This window comes from Dicentrarchus labrax, unplaced genomic scaffold (assembly GCF_905237075.1).
Source record: "Dicentrarchus labrax unplaced genomic scaffold, dlabrax2021, whole genome shotgun sequence".
Classification (NCBI taxonomy): Eukaryota; Metazoa; Chordata; class Actinopteri; family Moronidae; genus Dicentrarchus; species Dicentrarchus labrax.
The window spans coordinates 9,264,629-9,286,983 of record NW_026136720.1 but is presented as its reverse complement, the minus strand read 5'-3'; the positions used below and the strand labels follow the sequence as shown (position 1 = coordinate 9,286,983).

At 40.7% G+C, this 22,355-nt stretch overlaps 1 protein-coding gene across 1 annotated transcript in view; it reads right to left on the bottom strand.

The window, feature by feature from the left end:
- LOC127353510 (zinc finger protein 469) overlaps nt 1-22,355 on the bottom strand; it is a 184,827-nt gene that overhangs the window by 141,732 nt on the left and 20,740 nt on the right. Inside the window, exon 3 of the mRNA XM_051382764.1 lies at nt 607-662. The gene's annotated coding sequence lies outside the window, so the exon portion shown is untranslated. The remainder of the gene's footprint in view (nt 1-606; nt 663-22,355) is intronic.

Here is a 22,355-nt window from a genome sequence, read left to right as displayed (position 1 = left end):
CTAATCTTCTGGTCACTGTCCTGCAGTCAACAGAAATAAAATGGAGAGACCAGAACCAATTAGCTGTGAGGGTGAAGTGGGGGGGGGGGCAGGACAGCAAAGGAGCATGCTGCGGTCCAGCAGGGCCTGTAATGTGGATCAAAGCAGCAGAAAATGGACTAAGTCTCTGTTTCATTAGCCTGCTGTCCCAGCCCTGCTCTGTTTACAGGCCTGATTGAGCTGCTCTAAAAGCAGATCACTGGCTGCTCACTTATCGTTTGTGCACTGTCCAGACCAATAAAACTCATATCCATACATAAACAAGCTGCCAGATTCTGCAGGGAGAAAATAATGCTCAGAGAATGAAGCAGTCTTGCATGTAATTAAAGCAAAGAGCAAGCAATTAAAATCACAGAATTGGATTCACACACTGTGGGAGGCGGGGACAGGGTGAATGATTGCTTTAAATGATAACCATACTTTAACCACAACCAGACAGACAGACAGAGGGGGAGAATGTGTGTGTGTGTGTGTGTGTGTAGGTCTATATCGACCTGCTTTTAGGTCAATTAAATATTTCATGGCAGAATATAAGCAACTTTTCCGAGGGGAAGATTCAGTTCATACCTGTGTGGCTTTTGGTCTTTGGCTCAAATCAGTCAAGGCGAAGGTCAAAACTGGTTCTGGGAGACACAAAAGGAAAATATGTTATGCAGCTGTAGCCAGACACTGCCAATAAACTGGGTCAACCTCGGGCCATTTACAGAAATCTACAGTACAGATTTCAACAACTGTAAAATAAGATTTATTTCATCCATCAGTGATGTAAAAGAAAAATAAGCTGAGATCAAAGTGGCAGCACCACTTCATTGCACTTCACAGATTGTGTACACTGGTCTTCATAGCAGATTGTAAAGATCATTGAGATAACATTTTTGCGTACAAAGAAAAAACCCTCAGTTCTTCGAAGTCAATGTTTGAACTTAAATGAAAACAATATCTTATATGTCTCCAATCTCTGGAGAAGTCATTAACATTGGCAGGGCACTGCATCATGGATGAACATGCCTATTACTATGAAAACTGTGATGATTTAGAACATGACTGAGCAAGAACAGCCATCATAGAACAGTATGGTAAATCTCTCTTGTTCCTGTGGACCAATTTGCTTTGCAGCCAGTAGTCAGAAGACTAGTAGCATCAGCTAATTCCAGCAAAACTAGATTATGGAGTAAGACATGGCCAATATGGACAAAAATATCTCAATAATTATCAGAGCATTGGTAGTGGTATGGTGCAATATTGACTCTAGTATTCATAAGTCATAAGGTTTAAAAGTTCACATGTGGAGCAGGGAGTACTAAAATGTCACTGAGGCAGAAAGATACTGTAGAACAATAAACTGCACTACCAAATATGACAGTAACAATAAAGATAACAGTCAATTCTGAACACTAAACTTCAGTTAAAATTATTTAAAAACTTGAGTCAATAAAAATAAGAGGCAAACATGCCAGCTGTTAAACATTTATTTCCAAAGATAATAGATAATAACAATGATAAGGCTAAAATCCAGGACAGCCTGTATTCTCTGAGTTTGTGATGGGATCCATCTTTCGCTCATCCAAACAAAAGTTATGTTTACACAGTATTTCTCGCCATTGAGTGTGTATTTGAGCTTTATCAAATGTTTGAAATCCATTTCCTTTGCAAAGCTGATTTCTAAAGTATTTTAAATCTAGCATCATTTACATCCATGTTCACCAGCTTGTAGACCATCTTCTTTGCTGCCTTTGCTGGCACATTGCAGCATATCTTGCCACCAGAAGTTCAGTGGAATAGTGTATACTGAAAGTGTTAAAACAATGATGGTCTCACTTGGCTATACTCACACTGATTTTTGGCATAAAAGTACCTGAACCCACATCATGCCTCACGTTCCCACTCCTGCTATCCATTGCAAATCTTTCTACCAGCAGGCATCTGTATTCAGTCCAAGTTACCTCTGCCAGACATGTTTCTATTTGGTGCGGATATGGCAAGCTACGGTGTGCAAATAATCAGCTAACCAGATCACATTATGACAGCACATTAAAATGTGCCCACATGTCTTCCCACAGTCCTGAGAAAAGAAAAAAAAACTCCTCAAGGCTCGCCTGGCAAACGCAGACCTCTGTTTCACAATACAGGAATTGTTGAACAACAACAGTCATGGGCTGCAATACACCTACTGCACTATGTAACAGGTTAACAGTTACACAATACACACTCAAAGTAAGGGCCAAATAAAGTGGGACATAATTTATTTCAGATCATTTATTTTGAACTATAATTACATCTGTCATTTGGCAAAAAACACCTCTAATGAGGCAACAAACCTGATACCATGTTAGATATTTGGAACTAAAAGAGCCAGAATACAATGGTTTGAGAAAGATTTTGAAAAGCAAAAGCTATGCTCAAAAATAGGTCAATGAGCAAATTTCGCAATGTACTCTCTTAGCAAATTAAATAACACATTAAATCCTCTTAAAATCTCCTACAGTTCATGTTCCCGACAACCAATACCTTTGCTCATAGTGGAGGGCTTTGATGATTGAGACAAGTGCCCCAAACACCTGTAAACATTCCATTTCAACAAGATCTATGTTAAGTGCCTACAGCACTGCACTGAACTCTAGAGAGGGTCAACAACATGGCACGGGCCTGAACTTATCCTCCTTCAAATACAAAGTGCATGCGCATACACTGTACAGATGCATATAAAACATACATTACACAAGTGACAGACAGACCCTGCGCAGTCCTGTTTTGATAGGCAATGAGTTGAGTGTTGGAGATGAGTGTGTTGGAGATATGTGTAAAAGATTGGGTCTGCTCAGAAGCCGCTGTGCATGAAGCCTTGGAACGCACACATGGAACACGTAATTGAATGAGAAACGGGCTCTCGCTGGATCAGACAGTTTTTTGGCATTGTAATAAAAGCATAGGGTCTGTATGGGCTTTAGTTTTTTGCTGCCTGTTTGCAGCACTTTTATTTGGTTAGCCCCTTTGAGTACTCGCTCTACATCCTCCCTGTGCCAAAGCATGCATAATGTCATGAACCTGTGTTGTTTAATACTTTACAAAAAGTATAAATCAGATCTAATAAAGAGTGGAAAAGACCTGTTTCCAGGAGTGAGTGAGACAGAGAGATTGGCAATGGTTGGCCGTGCTGCTGCTGCTGCTACTCTCCCTCTCCAGTGTCGCAGATCTCCTGCCAAGATGGATGAGTGTTATGCTCCTGGTTTCAGAATTTTATCACAACCACACATCCCCACGCACGCAAACACACACACACACACCGCCAGTCTCCTTTCTGCTTGGCTTCTCATCCCACACCCTGACACTTTTGCTGCCATTCACACTCGCATAAACCAAAGGCAGCCGTGAGGAATGACTCAGTGGTGAGCTGATAAGCATCGCAACAAGAGGTGCAGCAGTTACATGCACACAAACAAAAATAAATGGTAATGTGTGCACCAGACAAGGGCTGACATAGTCTGAGTGATTTACAATCCATGGCCACAGAGAAATAAACCATATGTGTCAACAAGCCCTTAGTTTTACTTGCTTTTTGCAATCTGGCTGCCACAATCAACAGAACATATCTCATTCAACTGACTTCCTGGGAAAGTTTTAATTATCTCGGAGAGGAACCAAAATAGCAGCCCTTCCCCTTATTTATATGGGAATAGTATAACATGGGATAGACAAGGCGAGACTACCCTTTGAACTCTGTTTGCATTTTTTACAGTTTTTTTCACACGTGATTTGTTTAACTGGGAGGCCCAAAGTTTGATCTTGAAATTCTCTTGGCTGTTTATGCAGGCATTAAATTGTGGGAAGTATGAAAATGAACATGCGCCAGTGACATCCTGTCTTTGATGTCTGATGAAGTCAGGGCAACTGTAAATACAATGATAGAAATAAGTAATATATGGGGTACAGAACTTAACAACAATGCAATATTAAAAAATGGAAAATTTAAAAATAGACAAATGGGGAAAGAAGCATACGCTGTAATTTTTCTACAGATATCCTGCTGGCAACTGTTGTGATGTAGCGATGACATCTGCAAAATTAATATAAACTTTTAGATTTTAGATTCTAGCATTCATCTACCTATCTATCAGTTGAAATAATGTGTCACAAAAAGTTCCATTTGCTTTTACTTACTCTACAGATTTATATATAGGGTTTATATTAGCAATAGTTTCAAAAGAAAATAAGAACTGAGGTTAAATGAGGATTTTGTGTGATGTTGTTTATCCACTGTGAACAATGAAGACCACAAACATCAAGGCATTTACGATTTGGTTATTGATGTGTTTTTAGATTACTGAAAAGATCAATTTTGGCACAGACTTGTGAGACCCAAACCAATGGGCTAGCAGTTATTCCTGTCTTTGCTGCTTGCTCTCATTTGTTGATAGTAATTGCCAGGCTTTATATAGAAAATTTCAATTTGTCTTTAGTCTTTAGTCAATTGGATGCTTTTACACAACTAGTGGAGCCATGTCTTGTTTGTATAGAGGATGTGTCCAGCCCATCTCAAGTTGCAACTGCTCAGGAAAGATACTGTATGAATATACCACATAGCTTAAAATGGAAAACCTTGTTCTCTGCTTTCCAGATGATAGTGCTCTCTGTACTGGTACAAAGCAGAATTGTAGGACATTGTTGACTGCTTTTCTAAAGAATGTGAAAACTTCAGTCTCAAAATTGTTGCTAAAAACAGATGCTAAGCACCAAGTTGCTCCAGGAAAACCCTTTGTGAAGCCATGTAGTACTGTTAACAGAGAAACTCTCAATGATGTTGAAGCATTATTCTTGGTAGTATTACTTTTTTAGAAAAGTGAACATGGACAAGAAGTGAATTGTAGCAAAATGAAACCAGAACTAATTGCTTGTCAGACCATTGTATTCCCCAGACAGTTTCCACTTGCATGCAAACTCTTCTCTACATTCTTATAAGGATCAAGTGCCATATCTGTTGTGATGCAAAAAAAAGGTAAGTGATACTTTGTTGGACATTTACTTTTCATTACCTGACAGTTAGCTGAGTGTAACCATTAAACTATCCAAATGAAGTGTTACTGACAATGCATCTGACAAACCACTGTTTATTAAGTTATCTATTTCAGTTAAAAAAAGTAAGTATGATTTTATGGATGTCACCCCAATTTTCCATGGTAGTGTAGGTGCTCCCAAATGTCAAGCAATGGCTAGAATTATAATGTGCTCTGGCTTTAAAAAGATTTTCTCTACACACACACAGCTGCAATATTCCAACATGCAAGATTGCCGTGTGTTTCACAACTTCAGACCACACCTGAAGGAAATTAATATTGACTGAAAATGAGGCGATGGGGAGGGGGTTTATAGGAAAGAAGCGAACACTTTTGGCTTTGAGTCTTAGAGCTGAAGTTTGGTTGTCATGTGTCCTCTAAACCCAGACACCCTTGTGATGGTTGGTTTTAGTCACAAGTTTATATAAAGACAGAAAGGTGATTAGAGAAACAGGATTTAGAAGGGCAATGAAAAGCAGACCATAGCTCACTGAGCAAGTTCCATGATTAATTCCACATTTTTTTTCTGGCACACACAGATCTTTTATTTTGTTGCTGTTCCTCTATCTCTCTTATGTGCATATAACTACAATACAAAACCATGCACTCTTTAAACTCCCACAGAGCCCAGAGAAACCAAAGAGCTGTCCCAGCAACAGATTTAGGAACTAATGAGACGACAGACAACAGAAACACTGGTAATGGCATCAGGGTACTCTCCCAAGGTTTTACATACAACCTAAAACATTGCCTACACTGTAAGGCTACTCAGGGCATTGGGTTTCAGTTTTATCCCTTAGAAATCACTGTCACATGTGCATGCGAGTGTTGACCTGAACAGGAGCCATGACAAAAATCAAATCCCCTCCTAGTGATCCCAAAGTTGGACTAGGATATAACTGGATGATCCCAGTCCTTTAGCTTGCTGAAACCATGACTGAACCAGCATGACATATTGTTATTCCTGTTTCTAATTAGGACGGAATCCAGGTTTTTTTCTGGATTATTATCCATCTGAGTATAAGACCCTGGTGTACTGCCGTCCCACCTGCATCACAAACACCCGTTCCAAGACCTAGTAGTGACCCACAAGACTTTAACACAGCTTCATTGCACAACTAACATGCAAGTATTTCTTCAAAGCTTGCAAACATAATTGTAAACACATTGAGAACATGCAGACCCAGGGATGCCAATCGATAACAAAGAAAGAAACCCATTATAAATGCAAAATAACAACTTCAGGCAATTCTTTTGGCCCTAATATATTTTTGTTGCCAAATAATCCATGTTAATTATGATAAGGAGCCTTATTATTCACCCTCAGGGTAAAAGAAGTTTTCAGAAAGGTTATTCAGTCTGTTCTTTGCTGCAGGGTTATCAGACCATGCTGAATTATCCCATAGGGTAGGTGATGCATTCACATCATTGCATCACATGCAAAACACACATTGATGTTATTAAAGGCTGTTCAAATACATACTAAAACCCATACAATCCATCTACAGGCTACGGTTTTAATGAATTATCATGACTTTGAATGTAAGCTATTGAGGCCAAAGCTAGTTCACACAAGGACAAAAATAACACATTCATTTTTGATTTAAGCATATTTTTCTATACAGTACAATGCTTCTAGGCTAATTTATATGAGCTCATTTCATTCAACTGCAATCCAGATGATATATATAATATAAATATAATATATCCTCCAGTGACATGGTTATCATGTCTGATCAAATCACAAATTGGCAAGTCAAAACAAATATCTAAAGTAATCCTTGTTTGATATATAGCATATTCAGATATCTAGTCATATGATGAACTGTTTATGTGTACGGTGAATCTGCAGGAAGCATCAAGATCCTAAATCAAGATCAAGCTGTAATTCAAACTAACGTCTCACTTGAAACCAGTAGCCATGGCAGCCGGAGGCCAAATCACACTTCTGCAGTAACAAAAACATTGCAGCAGTCTGCATAGAAACACAAACACTGAAAAACAGCCACACCACAACCTATCCTATCATATATCCCTCCACCAGCAGAACTAGAGAGGCCAGGAACCTACACTACACTTAACCACAAGTCCCTTAGGAATTGGAGGTGGAATGAATGAAAATCCAGACACATACAACACTAATGTTTACCTGACATTAGAGCTTACACATGTAAAATTATAACACAGTTGTAGACGTAGAAGTCTATGATCTCATTTTAAATCACTATGTAGTGGTGTTACTTACAAATAAATCATTAGGCTGTGGATTCAGAAAGTGTTCACTGGCGGTCCAAACCAGCTAGTCCATTGATTTATAGAGAGTAAAGTAGTGGTATCGCATTCTTGTTGGACCATGGGAGTCTTTAGCAAGTGAGACCGCTATTCCACCCAAGCAGCAAACACCCGCTCACCCAACATCCCTTACTAACCCCTTCCGGCCCCCTCCTGGCTACTGGACATAATGACTTACCCCCGCCAGGTCAGAACTGTTTGTCAGGCACTGAAACATAAAAAACAACACTAAAAGTGGAGGTTCCTTTTTAGTTACATCTTGTTCTGCCAAGAAATTAAATTTATGGGAAGGTTTGTCTACAATAACACATTAAAGCCCTGTGAGACGGGAATGCCTGTTTTTATTCCGCCTACAGGAGGAGCATTCAATGGAAAGTGGTGGAGGGGAGTAGTTCTGGTTAGAGTCAAAGTACACTGTAAATGTACTCAAGTTGTTATTTGCTGTAGGAGGATGTGTGCTGGAATTGGACAGAGGCATGTACTGTATCTCTGAGGGAACTGAAGGCATTTGGTATCGTGGTCAGGTTGGGTCCAGAGCCAGCGTTAAGAGTGTGCCTCATGTCTCAAACAATGCTTTTGAGTTACAGCGCATTGTTTGAGGTTAGAGCATGTGGTTGAGTAGAGGTCTAGTGTGCATTGTGAACTCCACTGTCTGTGCCTCTTCATTTAAATCTCTGCAGTCTCAACAAAAAAAAAAATTATGTCTCTGATGTCAAAAGTTTAATGTGATTGACACTGTGCACTCATGTGTGATTTATATGTTTATGATATATTCTCTTTCACTTTGTTTCAACAATGCTATCTTTGTTCATAAATGTTCTATGTAGCATGAATACCGTGAATGAAATTCATCAATAAAGTACATCTACTGAGGAAAGTAAAGCTCTTTGTTGGGGGTCCAACTGTGTTACTATAGTATGTGAATGTACATTGTAAACACAACTAGACCAGAAAAGAGCAGTATGGAAAACAAGTTGGTGTAATGTTAGAGATAACATAACTTTAGTTTGAAAGAAGCCAAAGGTTATTCAGTGAATTTCTCTGTTGTTTACTTTGGGAAGATTCACACTACAGTAGCGATACAGCTGGCGACCCCCCAATGGGCGGTGCATTAGTTATCAAAATCACTTTATAGTAAGAAGGTCCTGGGGTCAAAATCCAGAACTGGGAAAATCAAGTCTGCATGTTTTTCCCATGTGTTCCCTCCCTCATTCCAAAAGACTGAGGGAGGGATATACTATATATATATATATATAGATATAGATATACTGGCCATGACTGGCTATGTCTGTATGTGTATTAATCCTGTACTAGACTGGTGACCTATCCACTGTATACCAGCCTCTTGCCCACTGTAAGCTGGGGGCTCCAGCCCCTTGCGACCCTGCAAAGGATAAGCAGGTATAGATTATGGATGTATAACGGCATGACATAGCAGTTCATGTTGATTTATTTGGCTTTCTGCAGATCTAGAATGTCAAATCAATTAGCCCTTGTAAGAGCCAACCATGTCTGTAGCAGACTCAGCCTTGTTCGTCCTAGCATTCGCAACTTACAAATTTACGTATTACACTATGAGTCTTTTTGTGAATGCATGCCGAAAATTAGGTGGTGGTCATGGAAATGACATACGGTATTAGAAAAGAGGATGACTGCATAATGAGCTCCAATAACTGTGAAGGGGCTATGGGGAGTCCTGCTGTAGATACCTATGGCATAAGTTTTGATTGATACTTGAGGTCAGATTTCACCCATTGAAATTACCTCTGTAACGCTAGACGCATGTGTTATATATGATTAGGCCGTATATTCCCCACAAGTAACTGTGTTTACATTCTTCCATTTACTTTGTGTAAAGAACTGGAGTTCCCCACAGGTAAGCTGTACTGTTATTTCACTGTTTCTCTCTAGAAGTCAGTAGCCAATCACAGTTCTTAAAGTCCCTGTGTGATATCTCAATTAATGCCGTATCCCCAATGTGTTGTTATTTTTGAAGAGGCACACATCAGCTATGCCGTAGCCCACAGCATAACCTCAGAACGTACAAAGCCGCCATAGCCCCTTAATGCAGAAGTATACATCCAGTTTTGGTCTGTGGTCATCCTCTTTTGAAGTAATATTACATCCAAGAGCAAAATCAAGCTTCAAATTTGATTCAATACAAACCAATGGGTGAAATCATCAGGACTTCACATCCACTTCTTCTACAGTACAGCCTGTGTTATGTGAATTAGGTCAAATATTTCCTACTAGAGTGCCAGGTTAAAAGACCTCAATATGTGACCACACTGCTTGGTTTAATTAAATGTTTACAAAGTCATACTCTATTTGACTGCATTATCATCAGTCCTGTGAACGATTACTACAGTGTCCTAATTTTAGCAAGGTGTCCTATTACCTATACTGTCTGGGATTGTCTGAAAAATCACTTTTTGTCTACACTTCTGTGTATCTACCTGTGTTTTACAAACAGGCGTCAGAGTTCATGTTTACTCTGCAGTGCAAGCACCCAATAAACATGTCTGGAATGTACAAGTGAGAACTGGAGTATGTAAAAAGTGAATACATACACATGGTGACTGCACACACACACACACACACACACACACACACACACACACACACACACACACACACACACTATAGGATAATTGCCAAACTGCTTAGCTATGAATGGAAGTGTATTCAGCATGGCTAGCCAGATCCATTGAGCATCAACACTACATAGCCAAGGAACACTGGGAAAAGCTTTTGCAGAAGCACAGGAGGCATACCAGTCATATTTGACACTGACAACACTGGTTAAATGCCACCTATTGTAGAAGTTATATTTCTTCCATTGTGCAATAAATTTGGGAGCAAGTGCAATAAAAAATATCAATTTTCAACACTAATGGCAAATCCAGTGACAGCTATGAGCTTGCCACATGGGCTCCGCCTGCCATTGGGATGGGGGCTTAGTGAAAGAGGCTGGCAAAACAACATTCTCCAGCTATGCTAATTGGCATACTTTCACATGGGCTGGAATGCTACGATAACATCCACCTCTATTCCCTGAGGAGGTCTTGATCCTGCAGGCGTTTACTGGGTCAGGGGACCTTGATGTGGATGAAAGCAAGGTAGAGGGGCATCCAGAGCGGGGGATGGTCTCTCACTCTTGGACAGACACGTGGTATTTCGATATGTTGAGGAATTCTGATGCTTATATGGTGTTTTGATGCATTGGGGGATAGAGGGAGGCTTTGGCTAAAATTTCTGTCATTCAGGGGCCTCTGCTGTGAGGTAGCTGTCACGCCCCACACACAGTTGGGGTCTATGAGGCAGGGGGACTACTGGGGAAGTGGGGTGGGTTTTGGGACAAAGTGGAGCCCTGTCTCTGCAGGGATGGTTACAGAGGCATGGGATTGATGGGGTGGTGATGAGAGATGGAGATGTCAGGGAACAGACACCCATTCAGAGTAGGACCAGTAAGAGAGGCCTACTGGGGAACTCGGGGGCCCATCATCACCTCCGTTCCCTGGGCTGGGCTGGGCTGGGCTGGGCTGGGCTGGGGAGAAGAAATTGGGGGAGGGAAGAATAGAAAAAAACTGTCCAATTGGGTTCACACACATCACCCCACTTTGGGTTTATTATTCTGCCGTGTGACCTGAGCAGGCTGCCCCGGCGTCTACAGAACCTACAGTATGTGTCCATGCAAGATGCTGTGAATCAATTACTTCTCTATGCTACCCAAGTAAAAAACAACTTCACGGTGCACATATGTGTGTCATGCCTAGCTGGCTTCCTCATTTGAAGGGCATGACATTTTGGGTCACAGCTCCATCGCAGGGCCTCCCAGGTATTTCTGAGAGCAGAGATACAGAAATCCGAGACTGATAAGAATCAGTCAGCTAAGGTCATACCAGGTACTGAGAGGGAGACTGTAGGTGATATTCATATATAAATGTCAATCCAGCTCTCTCAATTATAACAACTCAGGGTATCTGCCAATACAATTATAATATATGTAATATTATATTCAATAGCAGTGTTTTCTTATAAAATGTATCATATTATAAATTAAAAATCTTTATACCCTACTGAATGGAACTTGTTTGAATAATTTTGGTAATTTTTCAGCCTTTATTTATAGTGAAGTAGAGAACATATGGCAACTTCCATGGCTGGCATATGAAGCGAACCCGGAAGTGCCAAAAACCGCAGTTCCTAAAACAGCCACTTGAGGCTGACTACAGAAGTGATCCATCTAAATAAGGCCCCCGATAAAACTTTACAGCAGATATAAACTTCTTTGCGGCCTTGTACAAAAAAAGGGTTTCTGTCTCTATAACTAATTTAACCTGTTCATGACAACTGTACGGGGGTGCATTTATATAACTAACCATTTTAAATTATATTAAGGCTTAAAGTTAGGCATAATTAAGGGCATGGCCACTTTAAGAGACAGGTTGTTGCTGTCACAGGCAGCTGTTTTCAGTAACCAGGCTTCATTCAGCCCACCACAGCTCCATGCCTGTGCCCATTTTTGGATTAGCCAGGAGCTGCTGGAGTCAGGACTGCCAAGATGGCAACGGCCAGAGCCACCACACTTTGAGCTTAACAATAACTCTTCAGAAAACTGAGTGATGGGTCACAGAGACTACATTCATATGTCCAGGTCAGTGGATGCAAACCAAAGACATCTCCAGTGCTTTAACCCTTGGTTCTGCCAGGGCGGCACATCATTTTGGTCATTTTTGATTTGGGGTCAGCATCAGCCCCAATACTGATCTAGTGAAATAGATCAATGCACCCCTAGATGTATATTCCTACAATAGGAGAATAATAAATCTTTTCTAAATTATTAGTCACATGCTCCATGTTAATCACATTTTTTCTGGTCACTCAGTACTAATTTAGCAGCTCTCTCTCGTATATAGCAGTTCTATTTGTAGATGGCTGTAATGTAATGACATGTTGTATCATGTTTGTGCTTTGTCTGAGTTGTTTATTGTTAAAATATGTTTGACAAGAGGAGTGCATTTTTCTTTTATTGCAAACCAAATCTACCTATGGGTACAAATAAAGTAATCTAACCTAACCTAACTGTTTGTTAGTATATACTGTATGTATATATGTTTCTTTGAAAATATTCTTAGGTCAGAGAAGGTCGAGGTGCTTCTCACTCCTGGCGGCCTCCCTTGGCTGTTGCTTCAGACAGACAGAGAGATGGATGAATCGGCTATTGTTTGGGGTGCATGTGGCATATACGTCAAGGGACAGAGTAACCAGAGACAGACCCTCTCCACATCCCCACCAGGGAGCTGAGCCAGAGAAACTCTAGTCACGTTCAAATAAATTCTTTCCTGTCCAAATTGACACCCTTCCGTTGCCATGGTGTGGCTTTGGTTTAGTTTACAGTAATTTGGAGTCTGGGTGGCACAGGAATGTGGTGGGGGACAGAGGCTTATGGTGCACTTAAGATGACTTACGTGCTCAAATTATGGGGTGGGTTTCCAACACTTATCTTATCACTTACTTTTCACATATACAGAAGAGGTTTACCTGCTGCTACAATGAAGCAAGTAATTATTTTAAATGGGTTAAATATAAATCATGAACAAAGCCATTCTCGTGCTCGACTGAAATTTAAATCTCTCTTAGTTCTTGCTCTGTAATAAAATGTTTAACTATTCATCACTCTCACAAGATAATTATTTACCTACTGATCACACATTTAGATTGAAGGTTGATTCAATTATTTACTGCGTATTTTTCCCTGCTATCTCATACAATACCATTTTGTTTGAGTTGAAGGCCATAAAATGACCTATTTTAAGGTAGGGTTAACTGAAGGTGCTAACCTCATGTGAAACATATTACTTTGTGTCCAACGTCACACTATATGAAGCTGCCTCGAAGCTGGGCCAAACCCATTCCCAGCCAATGCATCTGCTCTTAATAAAAAACAATAATCAACCTCACCGAACTGAAACATCCAGCAGTGTGTGTGTAGTTTGCATCAGGTATAGTATAGACTGCCCCACAGCAGGGGTGAACTTTAACATGCTTGTGAACGGTAAAAACTGGCAGACTCAGTTTTGGTTAATTTCAAACAATGACAGACCTACATGCGGTGCAGTCTTCATTTTCAACAGGCAAGATCTAATAAATGTTTCCCATGTACACCGGGAAGACAGACACATGGTGTTCATAAGCGACATAATGCTCTCACTGCTAAAAGGTAATGGAATCCCCACAGTACAGATAAATGAAATACACACATGGATATATGCACACATCCACAGCCAGACAACATATCTGTTTCTCTCTGTGTTTCCTTGCCTCTTCCACACTTTTCACCTTTCATATACTCATAATCTAGATTGTCAGCACTCTTTCCGAATTCCTGCTTTAATGTAAAAACCTGCTTGCGATTGGGAGATGAGGCAGGACTGGAATATGACTCTTATTTAAGTCAGCATCCATCTTTCCTGCTATGAATAAAAACAGGGAAAGTAAGGACTATCATCAAGTATTATCAAGTATCAGCGCCCGGTCAGCTCAGTTGGTAGAGCTGGTGGCCCATGTACGGAGTTGCGACCCTGTGGCCCTTTACTGCGTGTCATCCCCTCTCTCTCTGCCCACCTTTCCTGTCTATCTTCGGCTGTCACTATCCAATAAAAGGCCAAAAAAATAACTTAACTTAAATAACTTAAAAAATTACATGTGCAGTATACTGTATACTACTGTAAGTCTTGGCCAGGACTCCCTGGGAGAAGAGTTACTCTAACTCAATGGGACTTTTCCTGGTTAAATAAAGGTTAAATAAAAATAAAAAAAATACTGCAGGAAGCAGTGTGCCCTTTATGTATCGAGGCAGAAAGTGATGGTGTAGAGGTCTGGTCGATGAACATGTAGCACGTCCAACTTTCAAGCAGGAGACCAGTTTCTGGTCACAAACTTGGATGTTATCCAGGGTTTTGCAGAATTACCCAATATCGACATTATTGTCTGGTGGTAGGGTTGGGACCACCACACTCATACATGGTTTGAACCCAATCAGAGCTAGCTTCAAATACATGAATCCCAGAAGAAACAGTACAGACATTTCCTTGTCAAGTAAGATAATCCAGTATAGTTTGTATTCAAATACATAAATAAATCGAGTTATGCAGTGTTATGCAGTGGTTATGCTTTCCAGTTACATGAAGATTAAAGCAGTCTGACTTGAGGTTCAGAAACCCTATGTAGCAGGGGAACAAGCAGAGGCCAACTATGTTTCAGTCTGCCACTAACCCCAAACTGTTTCCAGTGTCTGGAAGTAGGTCCCCAATGGAAGAGCTTACCAAAAACAGTGTTCTCCAGATGAGAACTTCTACTCTACAATCCAAACCATCCTCCATCTCCAACTGTGGAGTGCTGATGATATCTCCAACAAGGACCATTGGGGTTCCTATTGGTTTTAATGAGAGACTAGGCCCAATGTCAGTGTTTATAAAGGAGGCCTATTATCATTATTACCATTGCATATTTCCATATGTAGCTGGCCTGGCCATGACCGCTTACAACCTGATTATTACAATAAATCTCTCCAGAAACAGGACGCAGAGCAGTTAGCATCTTTATAGCCACTGGTCCTCTTTCCAAGGCTGATCACCACATAGAACAAAAGATCAAATGTGCAGTGAGCACAAGGCCGGGACACTTAATCGCTATATTTGAAAGACAGAAAAACATCTCAAGTCAATAAAACACTAAAGTAATGAAGTGTAGAGTTCACAGTGTGCCAGTGGAACAATCCGGCCTTGCAGTGTGTGACAACAAGGCCGGGTTAGGTCCACAACAGTTAACGTTGATGCTGGAACATGAAGTAAAGCTGGATGACTCTGATATATGCTAGCAGGAAGAAATACAGAGGGCTGACTGGCTGCTGGGAGATGAAGTGCTGAAGGAACAAGGCTGTTGTTTTTGTGACTGCAGTCTTGAATAGAAAGAGGGGTATAATCCAAACACGTGTGGAAACTTGCTGTTTTCCTTCATTCTCTTTCAGCGTCCTTTTTACATAACCTCTCAGCTTAATGTATGCTACACAGAAATCCAGGTGGAAACACCCAACAGAGAAATTCCAAGGTAGCAGCATTAAATCAACTGTAGAGCCAATCCTTATACATACAGATGGGTGTTAAAAGGTCATGTAGGAGCATGCAAAGTACTAACAAAATAACAAAAAAGTAACAAAATAATCTGTGATCTCTTTAATAAATATTTTTAGGTAATTTTTAGATTCTATTGATTCGACTGCACCAAGTTCTCAAACTGTCCTCCACTAAAGGTCTAATTCTTTATCCTTGATCAGTACTTGAAACAAATCTTTTTTTACTCGAGGCAGAGTGGGAATAGCACCTGCTAGTCCGTAGTAGGTGCAGGGGAAAGCTAACAGAGATATAGGCCAGTAAAGCAACATTATTAAAACAGTTTTAATGGATCACAAAAAAACGAAAGAAAAACACTTGACCTGGCCTTGGAGAAGATTTATAACTCCTCTGTTCTCTACTACTCTGCTGGAGGACTAAACCAATATGGCACAAGGCTGAGAGTGTGCGCAGCAAGCTTTGAGCAAATCTTCATTTTTGCACACGGTTTGAGTTAATGACAATGTGTGTATCATTTTGTATCTTGAGCCATTGCCTGAGTCTTTTGTGATGGTGGGTGGGAGCCAAGGCCTGGCTCCACTGCTCCATGTAGGATCTGGCTCTGTTTACGTAGTCCTGATGGAGTCCAGATGGGCTTCCTATGACTCTCCTCTCCTTTACAGCCTCGCTGAGTCTGGACCACTGATTCCAGCAGCCGGGCAGGGCTGGGCAGATCATCTGTAGATGGGCAAGGACGAACACAGATGGTTCTTAATTGGGAGGCAAGGGATGGTTGATGTTTGATCATGGCAAAGCTGGATATCAATTGTAGTGTGAAGTCCAGCTAGGGATGGAAAGATGTGATCCGCAAGAAGTGACAGAAAACCCTGGACGTCACTCTTCTGTGGGCTGAAGTTACCTCAGTGGAGAACTGGCAGCCTGCTTCAGCTCCATTAATAATGCAAAGGAGAGAGTGGCAGACTACTGTACACATGAATACATGTGGGCCAGGTTTTACACTCTTTATACCACGGAGAAGACAGGGGGCTTCGGGGTAAAAAAATAAGTCTCTGAGCATAATGCATAGATGGTCTCCAGCCCCCTTTCTCTCGATGGAAAAGCGCTCCTAAGGCCTCGGGGTAATAGCTTCCACATGCAGAGCCCCAATATTCCAAACAAAACTGTAATAACAACATGGAAAAAGTCTATGTTATTGCATTGCATGTCATAATCTTCAAAGGCTGACACCTCAGCTTGTCTGAGAGATGCACCTCTTGATGCCCTAATGTCAGGTCTGTTTAGATATGTCACCGAAAGCCAATCATCACTCTGTCTCACACACACACACACACACACACACACACACACACACACACACACACACGTACATATACAGTAAGCACACACATCCCATACCCATGAGCAAAGCACAGCATACAACTTATATAGTATATTTGTAAGCCACCACAACCTTAAAACATACAAAATGTATCTACCCCAGAAGATATAAATTTCCTTCAAGGGAACTGCCTCAGTTTAATGAAGCATTATTATATCTACATAAAAGTATGAACATGCAACTAAAGTTATTGTATATAAATATGTTGTAGTCCAACGCAGAAAGGCACATACTGTACAGAATCTTCCCTTTGACTGACCTTTGTAAGAAAACAGCTATTAAATAAGCCCAACTCTGTGTCAAAATAATACCTGTGATTCCAAGCTGAAAGTTTGAATGGTTAAACCAGTCTGTAACAGGTAAAACTTTTTTTATTTCTGACAGATATGATGGAATTGAAAAACTTCCAAATCAAATAAAAACACACCCTGACTTTGATACTACAAGTCCTCATTTTCCACACAACCTATTATTTTGCCACAGGCTGTTACCGTAGCTGATGTCAGTGTTACCAACTATTGATACCAGATAGAACACACATTCATGAACCTAGCTTACATCAGTTGTGTACACAGACCAGCGACTATGCAAGTGCACACACACATACAGAGCAGAAAGTTCACCAAGGACATGCACATTATATTTTGAAATCAAACTATGTCGGCCTTGAAACCTGAGATCGTTGGTGATGGTCCACACACCGTCGGCGGGGAGACATGTGCAAGGTAAACACCTACAAATATGCACATGCATGTGTGCTCTATTAAATATCCCTGATTGCACTCCATTGCTTCCTCAAAGAATGGGCCCTAAGGACACCTCTCTGCTGAGTGTGATTTCTCCACACTGATTTTCACCGACCACAACAACAAAGACCACGCTGACAGTAATTCAGATTACACTGGCCTGAGCCAGGTCAGTGCACAGAACTGCCTCCAAACATTTACTAAGGCTTGTCAGCAGGGTCCTTGACTGCTGTGCAGTTTGGTTCCTTCATCCATTTTTACTTACGGTTGAAAATTTTTGTGACACCACTAATGCACAAAAATGTTTGATTTCTGAAAGCAGAGTTTAACTTGGGCCTGTGAACACTTTCAGCACAGGGCTGAGAATGAATGCAGCAGCAGTTTGGATGAGTATCATACAATAGGATTGGAGGCAGACAAATAGTGTTTATTGCATTCATGTGGTGACAGACACTGCCTTTATTTGCATGTGCACTGAATATATATGTGCATAATAAGTACATGTGCCACACAACTGTTCTGACCTCGCATTTAATGAGCATGTTATTAATTTATGACAAGATGGGGTTCACAGGGAATATAAACTGAAGTTTTCAATGACAACCATGACTTTGTTTGACCTCTTTAACCCCTCCAGAGTCCTTAAATGTGGCAGCACTGTCGGCACATCCAGACTTAAATCCAAGCCAAAAGAGCACTAATAAGCACTTCTATTAGGATCAACCAAGAGTAAGAACTGGCATGCATTGATAGACTAAAGGCGTGATGGGGGCAATATTACAGCTGTTTTATTAATCTGTAGTGTCCCATCATAACAAAAGACACTTTGTTGTTGTTGTCACTTCATTTTTCCTGAAACAGATGATGTCAGAATGTCAGACTGCAGTCCAGTGTCCAGCCAAACCCACATCTGTGACAGAATAAGGCATCTAGTTCCAGTGTAGCTGTTGTCCCTAATCACTCCCCTTCTTTGTTCCCCCCAAAACACCCGGCCTTCAACAGCCGCCTCCCTCGCCAGTAATAAAGTCAGAGTGACAGACAGCCATAGCACGTGTCATGCCCAAGACTAAAGGAAAGAACAAAACCAATAACTGTAATTGAAAAGGCATTCCACTATTTAATTGCATACATGGACATTTATATGCATCAGCATTTAAGCCAACTGGAGAGTGGAGGCAAGCTTTCCATGAGTCCTCTTTATTACTTAACACCCATTTGCCGAGACATTTATTCCTGCCCAGGTCTTTATATAAATGACAGGTAAATGGATATCCACCCTTAATGCTCAACATCTACATGAGCAAATACAATCCTTTGCTCTACAGTAGTCCTTTTCACATATTCATGTCCCTGTTGAATCCATATTGGTCTTTTTCCTTCTCATTTCCATTTCCCTTGCCCTGCTTCATGTAAAAAAGAAAAGTAATCTGGCATGAATATGCTTCAAATTTTTACTTTTTTACTCACTATTCCAATATCTGACAGATGACAAAAATACTGCACTCACTCACCCACCCACCCACCCTCAACATTATGGCATGGATATTTTTGCACTGGCAGGTATAGATCCCTTGTGGCTAAATCTACCTCTTACATAACCCGCTGTCATATTGCTCCAGGAATATTTGTTGAAAATGCTGCAAGCCACTGGACTACTGTAGCTATGGAATGAGCGGGTGTCCAGGTGCACTCAGTTCCCCTTCTGTCTTCAAGGACAACTACATCACCATCGTTCTCCCAGATAACAATGGAATGATTGGATCTTCCTGAGCCACCAACCTGACTCCAAATTCCATCTGCAGGAGAATAGAGAAGGTATTGTTCCTTTAACACTCCAAAACAAACATAGTAGGCGATCTACCCTCTGCAGTCCGCTCTCAAATATGTCCAATGATTTGTCCTTAGACGTCTAATAATCACAAAAGGTCATTCTCTTTAGTTGATATGGACCAGCAGGTCACTCTCCCTATTCGCTATTGAGTTATATATTCTATCTCATACACTGTCCCTGTATTTTTGTCTTCCTTTAAACTGCCCCACTCCTTCACATCCTCCTTTCCCTTTTGCTCTTAAATAACAACAACACTGAGTGGTTTAACACACCCCGGTTAGGGTCAAGCAACACCCAGTGTTCGCTGGTGACCTTCACAGCAGCTGCAAATGTGAGTGCTTTAACAAACGCAGTCACTGGAGAGAGGTGCTGACGGTCTAACCCCAGATATCAGTGAGGAAGACAATACATATACACATGCTCGTGTATGCAAATACACATGCCGGGTCATCTCTGTTGATCCAGCACTGACAGGTAAACAACACATGCGCCACACCCCCATCTCTGAAAATATACACTCCAGTACTCTGCATTTAGTGCAAGTAGTAAGAGGTCCGTCAAAGTCCAGATGTTAACGTGAAAATGGATTGTTTTTGTACCTAACTGAGATCATGTTATAAAAGCAGCTTAAAATAGGGACCATGAATGGAAAAGCTGAGTGACTTAGGAATGGCACTCTTCCAGGCCTTCTGATGTGTGAATCAGAGGAGCTTGAATCTGAAAGTGGAGATCGGCAAGTTCAAACTCAAATGAAGACAGATTAAGCTTATTACAAACATACCAATGTGTCTTTACAGTGAAAATGCAAACTCAAACATGTATGATACACTGGTATGTATCTTTCGTCAACTATAATGGCGTTTGCTTCATGGGTATGATATCAGCAAATGTAGTGGCCTGATAGCAGGAATTTCATCGTGTGTTTTTTGAGTGAGCACATGCCTCGAGCGAATTATCTGAAACTTGATGAAATGATGTCATGAGGGAAAGGTCAAAGCAGGTCACCTCAAGAGGCCCCTTTTTAGAGTGACAATGGATGACAGCAATAAATACATAGGAAATATCCATTTTTAACCAGACCGTATTGGAGAATAGAAGCCTTTTTTATTACAGCCCACCTTAACAGACTGGGAGAAACGTCCCTAGTCTGAACTTATAGTTCAGTGTACTGCCAGTACAATCCTGCCAACACAAGCTTTAGTCCTGCCAATACAAGCCAAGAAATTTCTCTTGAGAGTCAAAGTTGGAAAGTGTGACAATGGACTGACAGTAGAGGGACAATAGAAGAACTGTGGTTCTAGAAACAATAGGACAAAAATGTTTTGGGATTATACACAATGCAGAGATGTGACTGCGGTGGTGTGGTAGGATCTTGGTGGAGGGATAACCATTGGGAGAAAGAAAGAGACAGAAGCTGTGCAGTGTGTCTGAATATTTTGGAGGCGTGTGAGTTTCAGGCTGAGTGACGACGAAGTGCAGGGCCTCATAAATCTAGAGACACATCCAGAGAAAGTAAGAAGAAATGTCCCCTGCACCCATACCATGCACACACGGAGGATATTTGACATAACACTGACTTGAACTACAGCAGATCATACATAACTCTTTATGTGACATGTATATGACATATCATGGTATGTGAACCACATTTTTGATAGTGTCTTGGAAAATGTAACATCATGTGAAGACAGTGAGATCATCTGGTCAAGATGATCCAAAGTTTTTTTACATCCACTATCAGCACAGTGATACGAAATAAACTTGCAGTAGTGTATATGGAGGGGTCCGTTGAATCTTTTCTGTTGCGTTTGTGTGCATGCATGTGTGTGTGCGTTACCGTGGCTCCCATTCAAAAGGACATTAAACACAAACTGATTAGAATCCTCATGATGCTGGAAACATTCAGGCATAAATATTATTGCTAAATTACACAAAATACCTCCCGCTGTTAAGACTAATTTGTAAAATATGTTTACTTCACATTATTTACCATTATTTCCATACAATTATTTCAGGTTCTGTACATATAATTGCACAAGGTCATGATGACTGATAAAGACATTATGCTTGCATGGACAAAATGAATGGAGTAAAGAAATAAATAAAGTACATGAGAGTGACAACTGCTGGTCTTCTCAATATGTGTAACAATATTAATTCTAACTCCCCTTCCTGCTGTCATGCAGCATAAGTGCATTTGGCTGAGGGAAGCTGCAAGCTGTTACTAATTGATCTCCTTCTCACACTGCCATTTATTTTCCAATCTATCCTTAAAGACGTTCATCACTTTCATCTTTTTTCATGAATATATTATCAGAAGCACTGCCTGTCTGTCTGTTACTTGAGGGTTTAGAGGAGGAATTATTGAGGAAACGACCAAGATAACTTGACGCTGACGGGATAATAACCAGGTCCTTACAGGTAATGACCGGGTCCTCTTGAGTTTCAAGTCCTCGCAGTCACAATGTGTTGTGCTGAAGTGCAGTTTGGGGTATGACTGTGCATATGGGTTTTATGAAGTTTTCTATTTGTGCTTCTGCAGGAATGAAACCAAAACATCCAATAAAGACACATTCAGCCAAAACACAGTGAGATAGGATTCATTGTATACACGCTCACTTGCTGAAACTCTTTCACAGTAAAAAAAAAAAAAAAAACACCAAATGTGTGCTGAATGTCTACCCCCTTGTGGACAAAAGACATATTGCTCAGTCTTATGCAGTATACAGTACCAACGACCTGAAGGAATTTTAAATCTGAAACAGATAATCTAAAAAAAGGACTAAAGGAAAACAAAAACTGGATTTAAAACTAAACCCATTTGGTGTTGCATAAATATAAACTGGCAAAGATGCAGAGGTGCAGTTGGTTTAGCACAGACGT